Below are 8226 nucleotides of genomic sequence, written 5' to 3'. Positions count from 1 at the left end.
TCTGACATTCATCCAAATGCTATGCAGCATTATGCTGAAATGATTCGTCATAAAGGTGCTTGTTAAACGGGTGATTGTTAGTTGGGTAATAATGAGTGTGAGTGTGAGTGTAACGCAGAGACCTCCCATACCCACTCTTGCGTTACATTTTTGGGCCTATGCAAGCTTAGAGACTTAGAAAATAGTGATATGCTCACAGCGGATACTCCTTTGGTTCCCAATACAGCACTTACGACCTATTTCTTCACCTACGCTCAACTTCAGATTTACCGCTAGCTTGAGGTCCAAGCGGAGGTGAAGAAACTGGCACCTATTGTGCTATTGAGTTGAGCCCTCCCGTCGCGGTAAGATCGAATATCCATGGAGAGGAAATATAAAGATTGATACAAAAATGACCGATAATATAGTAAAATCGATCAGTCTTCAAATTTGCCCGCCGTGAGTACATTGTATTCACGGCATTTCTGCAACACCTCCAGCCACCATAGTCAACGTTACGCTGTATAACGGATATGACAATATCCCAAACGACTCTTGGAATGATTCGTATCTACAATTCTAAAGGTCCCATTAGACATGACAAATATTTGGCCAAACAAGCCCAACAAATGACCGACACAACGTGAATCATAGCAACCTTGGATGAATGTCGGACTTAAATGGCAAATATTTGACATAATGACAAACAGCCGAATGGGTGTCATTGATGTTACAGTTCATAGCGAAAGTCATCAATGTAACGGCTGTAGATATCAAAGAAAGTCTAGGACAGTTCGGACGACGCTGAATATCCCAAAAGTACCTATATAACAATTAATATCAGTCTTCAAGTAGATCCAGAAGTTTTAGATCTTTATGCAACGTTGCTTTCTAAAAGGTATATGACGACTGTTACAAGTATAGATCTGAAGTTCTAAACTCCAAGTTAGTTTAAGATGACCTGCGTTACACTAATAATGTCAATAACCCAGGTAACAATTTGATGCTGTGCAAACGTTTCTCCAACTATTTTAAATCAGCCTTCATTTGAACAAAAGCTGTGCACAAGAGGTATAATCCTTTACTCAGCTCCTAAACATCTAATTTTGGTGATTTTATTCAACCTTTAGCTAATTTGAGGTTTACTGTAAGGCTGATTTAAGGCTTAATATGCGCTTAATCAGTAATCAATTAAATTTATTAATTGTGTAAAAATAAAATAAAAACACTTTCGTGAGCCAAAGAATTCACTTTTATCAAGTGTGTGATTTTATACAGACATTTTTAATTTGAGATTATATAAAGGGTGTTAGGTTCCCGAGTGCAAACTTTTTAAAGGGCGATAGAGGACCATAAATGGCGAAAAAAGTTGTTCTACGCATATGGTCAAATCTCAACCGTTACGTAGTTATTGAACTCTCCATGTTTTTGATCATTATTGCCTTAACTGGCTATAACTTTAAAATGGTCAAACTTATCGCAGTTTTTTTCACCATTATTCGAAAGATTACTGAATTTTCTATCAAGTGGCGTCTTCAAATCGATGGGTTTAGTTAAATAACTAAGTTTTCTAGAGTAAATAGCTCATGAGTAGTGTGTTTTAATTTGTTTTTGTCAATTATCTTTGAAAAATGCGTAATTACTTAAAAAAAATCTTGGGCAAAGTTGTGGCTTCTGTTCTACTCCACAATTCATTCTCTAACATCAAACTTCTAGCTCTTACCATTTTCTTGCAATTTCGATGTAAACATCGCATTTCAGATCATAAATTTGCAACTGTCAAGGTAAGCACTTTTTTACGCACTGTGCCGCACTTTCAATTCGAAATTGCAAGAAAATGATAAGAGCTAGAAGTTTGGTGTCATAGAATGAATTGTAGAGTGGAACATGGACCAAACTTTGCCTTAGAAAGAATTTTAATTGATTACGCATTTTTCAAAGATACTTTACAAAAACAAATTAAAACACACTACTTTTGAGCTATTTGTTCTGGAAAACTTAGTTATTTAACTAAACCAACCGATTCAAAGATGCCATTTGAATGCTGCGATAAGTTTGACCATTTTAAAGTTATAGCCAGTTAAGGCAATAATAATCAAAAACATGGAAAGTTCAAAAACTAACGTAACGGTTGAAATTTGACCATATTCGTAGAACAATTTTTTTCGTCATTTATGGTCCTCTATCACCCTTTAAAAAATGTGCACTCACGAACCTAACACCCTGTATAACCTAACCAGCCCCAAAAGGTTACAGTAATAATGAAAATATTGCTTTACACTTAAATTCACATATTTTTACCAAAATAATCGCACAAAAACCAGCAGAATTCTAGGAACAATCTTTATTAAGCATGGAGTAGCTGTTGGAGAAATATTTGAAAAAAAATCGTGGAGGAAATCCTGACAGAATTTCTAAGGCCATCCTTATTCCTACTTCTCATGGAATCTTTGTACCGACTTTTCGAACCCTCTAAGCAGAATACCCTCTTCGAATGAGTGTAATCAGTTTCGTACCTTCTAATTCCGCCCTATTTTGCTTATCCTTTGACAGATACGCGTATTTTGATTACTGCTTGTAATCTTCCTCCAAAGAAGATTACAAGTGGTAGTCGGAATACGCGTATCTGTGAAAGGATAAGCAAAATAGGACGGAATTAACCCGATCAGAAAGGCATAACAAAATTATAACCGACGGAGTTATTTATTTCAGAGAAAATTTCATAACAGAATGAGTTATAAAATTAGCCGGTTAGGTGTTAAAATAACAAAAATTAAAACAAAAATTGGTCTACCTATATCATAATTATAACAGGTCTTGATACAATTATAACAAACTTATAACAACGTGAGATATAATAAATCCAGAAATTATATCACACGTTGTTATAAAGTAGATATAAATAGATTGGGTAAAAGTTGAGTAGGGTTAAAATTAATCCATTTTTGGGTAATTGGATAAAAACAACTGACCTTGTTATAATTCTGGTATAATAAAAAGAGGGTTTCATACCAACTCTGCCAAATATATCTAAATATAACGAACGTTGATATATCTATCAACCGTTAATATAATTTTGTTACATTTTTGTTATGCCTTTCTGATCGGGAAGAGGTGCGAAACTGATTACACTCATTCGAATTCTCATGGAATATTAACGAAAAGTTTAACAACTTACACTGAGTTACTGATTTTTTTTTTGTATGAACGACGAAGAAATTCAAAACGATCGTAATAAAACCGATGTGTTCCACTGTTGTCAAACTACTTCAAACAAAATGATAATACTACGTCTGCCAGGGCAGCTAGTTTTAGATATCATCTTTATCATTGTTTTCACACCTAAATCCTAGATATTCATTTTGTATGAAAAGTAGAGTATAATAACGTTTCTCTAGATATTCTAATGGTTGTGTGATTTCTTCCACAACAACTTCAATACTTTTCGTAAAAAATTGTATAAGTTTTTCTCTTTTTCTTTAAGTTTCATTCTGTACTTGCAAAAATATTCCTTCTATAGTAAGGGCCCCACACATCGTTGTGACCCTGGCCCTTATATTTGTACATCCGTCCCTATGCACAAATATACACATGCACAATGGTCATTGGTAGGGAAAATCTCAGTCAAGATGGTATGCTAAGCAGAAGAAGAACTAGATGGTACAAGCAGTGAATCAAAATTCAACCATCGCGCAACAATAACGACAATGTCGCAACCTGAATTTGTTGCGACATTCTACCCAATGTGACATAGGTTTGTCCCAACTTGAACAGAATAGGATAAACTTTCTAGGTTTAATCACCGCATGACTTTATCATAATTGAATTTTATTGGCTTTTCTCGGTGAACTTAATACTACTCAAAGAAGGAGGGAGTAACGAAAGTAATGAAAGAAACGGTGGATAGAATCGCAAGTGTGCGACGAGAGAAATTGAATAGAAGTTGAAAATTAACAGAGGGCCATAATTGAACAACACAGCCAAGAAGAATTAAAATTGAATGAAAGATGACAAAGATATCAACAAATCACTTTTCCATGTTTTACGAAAGTGACCCCAAACTTTTGGCCGATACAGCATTTTGAGGGGTGACCCCAAACTTTTGGTCGATGACATCAAGGATTAATTTACTTAATAACTTTTTTTTAAGATTTTTTAGCTAAGTTCTGTAAAAAGCAGTTGAAAGCTAATAGAAAATGGGCCATATTACCGCTCTCATCTTAAAATTTGGTCGACCCAACTTCCAGCGACACTGCCGTAAGTTTATATTCATTTTTTAGAAAATTTGGCAACTTTGGGTTAAGTTTACATACAAAATTTTTTGAAAAAGTTTCTTTTAAATCATGTTCAAAGTTTCTTTGACTTATTATCTTTTGAATGAAACCTAGGGTTTTGAAATCGGACGCAAATTGGCGGAGATATGGGCCTAAAAAAATGACATGTTTTTGAGGGGGTGACCCCAAACTTTTGAACGGGAGTGTATGTAACAATAATTTTGATTTTCACTAGATAACACACTTTAACAATAAAAACATATATTGCATGGTATGGCATGTGATACTACATGGCGACCGTAACAGGATTCCAGGCGAAAAATGTTTCATGTTTCATTTCAATCTTTTGGGGCCGTTTTGCATTTTTCAATCAATTTTCTGCCTTTATTTCAATACATAACATCAACAGTTTGAAGCGTTTTTATTCCGCTGTTTGGCAGCTGCACACTAGTTGGCAACTGGTCTAGTGCTGAATCCGCCAAGGGATGATTCAACAAAACACTCCAATGAAAACTATAATTTGGTTTATATAGTTGCCGCGTAGTTGTCTTGGTACTTCTAAAAACCTCAATTGCTGAAAAAAATTAAAACCCTTTTTGTTTTGTACAGAAAATACGATTTTTGAAGAAAATCGTGTCCAAATCCCTAACAATTTCAAGAAACAACTGAGACATATTCTGAAAGAATTGTGTGCCTAAATTTAGTAAGATTTTTAGACGAAATGCCAGCCGAAGTTTTTATAAATACAAATATCTTCAAGAATATCTGACAAACTGCTTGTTCTTTTTTTTCTGCGAATCGTTTAAAGAAATTCCTGCAATGGGCTTGGTGATGTAGTGGCTTTCGCTTCTGATTCGTTTGCAGAAGGTCCTGAGTTCAATCCCTAGCCCGCTCCTTTCCAGCTACTTTGTTATCTACTTTCTCTCTTTCTCTTCACTTCACATACAACTCATGTATATTCATAAGTCCATAGCCCTCGCTAGAACGGAAACGTGTTGAAAAAGCCGTTTCCCTTCCTTCAACTTTCATAGCACAGTGCAATGTCAATCTGTCATATAACTTCTACATCTACAAGTTATACAACCAAGCGAACTGTGCCGGATCTCCTGCAGAGTAAGCTACAAATAATCTATCATCTAAATATATACCCTATCTATGGATTGCATCACCAACCAAAGGTGTCCCATCCGTGCTGGTTGTGTGGACGCAGAGTGCTCTCGGTCTCTAGTAGCAACAACCATCACACTCTAATATTCCTTTTCTTTCCCAACTGATTGTAAGGACTTGGCCGATAATGGTATTGATCCAAAATGTATGAGCTGCCTAAAATTGCACTTTGAGGATGAATGCCCCTTATTCAGTTGCAACCATTACAGTACAGTCAGTCAAAGCTAAAGCTAAGCTAAGAATTTATTAAAGCAAGGATGCCATATTCTATATATTACAGTGCCAGTACTAAACTAAACGATCGAAAAATCAGTTCATTGATGATCATTTAAAAAAAAAAACACCAATCTACGAGTTAGCCAAACAACACAGTTTATTATTAGGCTTCTGAACTGTGTTATAGACAAATGAGTCAGATGTTTCCAGGTGATCGAAAAAATCCTTGCTTTAAAGAAATTCCTGAAAATATCTTATAAAGGGGTAACTCTCGCTGAGACCGTCCCACTATTTACACCATGCCTTTAAAAATGTTTAAGGTGGTGATTTTCTGAAAGTCCGCCCCAAAAAAGTAAAAAAAATGCATTTGGTTAATCAATTTGATGGGCCCCCCGTTAGTTAGAGCCACAGCCATTTTTACGGACCCCTCGATTTTGATCAATTGTAGGCTCATTTAAACCGTTAAAACTCAAAAGTTTCTTCAAAACCACCTAATAACAAAATGTTATTGACAAGAGGAAAGATAGGGTTACTATTTACCGTTATAAAAAGTTGGGTCGGCCATATTGATTTTGGTCGCCATCTTGGATTTTTATACTAAAACTTTTTTTTCACCGGCAACCACCGATTTTCAAAATGTTTGCGCAAACGACGCAGCTGGGACATTTTTACACAACATATCAAAAATTTAGAGATGTATCTTTTTCCTATCAAAAGTTATCTGGACTTTTGTAAATCATAACACGTTTTCTTCATACATTATCCCTGCGCACCGACAATGACATCCAGAGAATACGCCTGCATGTATACACTACGGCACCTGCAGCCAAATTAGTGAAAATTGGAGGTTCGTTCCCGTTTTTAATCGTTTCTCAATGATGCGGACATTGCTTTTCGAACTTTTTAGGTGTTTTGAAAAGCTGAAACTTTCAAAATTTTGAAGATCGGTGGTTGCCAACATGGTGAAAAAAATGTTTTGGTATAAAAATCCAAGATGGCGGCCAAAATCAATATGGCCGACCCAACTTTTTATAACGGCAAATAGTAGCCCTATCTTTCCTCTTTCCAACAACATTTTGTTATGAGGTGGTATTTGGAGAAACTTTTGAGTTATAACGGTTTAAATGAGCCTACAATTGATCAAAATCGAGGGGTCCGCAAAAATGGTTGTGGCTCTAACTAACGGGGGGCCCATCAAATTGATTAACCAAATGCATTTTTCTTACTTTTTTGGGGCGGACTTTCAGAAAATCATTACCTTAAACATTTTTAAAGACATGAGAGTTACCCCCATGCTAATGTTGATGCTTACTCTCAAGAGAAAACAATGTTCCAAATTGCTCCACAACCAGCACAGCAAACTTCAGATGGCACGTCTCGTCTCTGGGTAACTCCATTAACTGTCGAACATAGGCAACGTGACATGCCTACAATGATGCGCCTCCTTCGATGAAAACACGTGTCGTAAGAAGTAGGTATACGACAGACACTTTCGAACCGTTGCTGCAGATGTTGTCGCTATATCGAAATCGATGGATACGATAGGTCTCCCTGCATTTTAGTAGACGAAGCCAAAGCTACTAACTAGTACACATTTTTAAACCTGTTTTTTTTTTGCAAATTCAGAGATGAAAACTATCGTTGTTTCAATTTTTTTAATTGATTTCAGGTACTATGCTTATGGTTACATGATAACTGAAAACGGCAGAAGCCAAAATAATAATATGCAAGAAGGTCATATGCCGAATATTTCAACAACCAAGGATTTCTGTGTCTTTTAAGTGTGTCTGTGCAATCATTAGGTTGAAGCAGATTGCTAAACACCTATAAACATGATTATTACAAATATCTCCAACCGATTTGTAGTCCTCGAACCTTACCACCACCACGTGATGACCTTTTCCGTCTGCCATTATCCCCATAAAACGATAACCGCGGCATGTCACAAAGAAATGGACACTATCTCGTCTACAGCCATCCATCCATCCATCCATCACAAATGGAATGATGTGTTTTCAGGGAAAAAACGCCGACTGGGCGCACCCAACCGAGCCTACAACGTAACAAAGAAATTCCACACAAAACACTTCATCATCACAGTAGGATGATGGTGCCTATATCACCGGTACCGGCTGTACAAGCTATACGATGTCACAGCTTGTCGCTTGTAAACCAATAGCCAGTAATTTGATGAGCTAACGCGGCCTCACAATTCATTATTCGCAGAAAGAGCCACCATTCGTGCCGATTGGAGACTGGACACACCAAAATTTAGTCACTGAAATGCAACCACTCGCGCGCTCAGCCTGCTACGACTTCCTCAACTGTAAGTTTATTGTGTACAAAAACTTACTAATGCATGCATTACAGTAACAAAAGTCGGTACTATTTTCACCGAAATTTATCGAGAAAACTCATACTGAACTTTTCACTAAAGACACTATAAGATAGTTTCTTGAACTATCAACAGTCTTACAACTAAATTGAGTTAAATAAGTTTAGCAATTTTATCCATTTTACACTGACCACATTTTGGTGCATGTACCGGTTCGCCGGTTGACTCTCCCCCCAATTCCAAGCAGTAAATTCC

Source organism: Aedes albopictus, chromosome 1 (genome assembly GCF_035046485.1).
Source record: "Aedes albopictus strain Foshan chromosome 1, AalbF5, whole genome shotgun sequence".
Taxonomy (NCBI): Eukaryota; Metazoa; Arthropoda; class Insecta; order Diptera; family Culicidae; genus Aedes; species Aedes albopictus.
Note: the sequence above shows the minus strand (reverse complement) of the source record.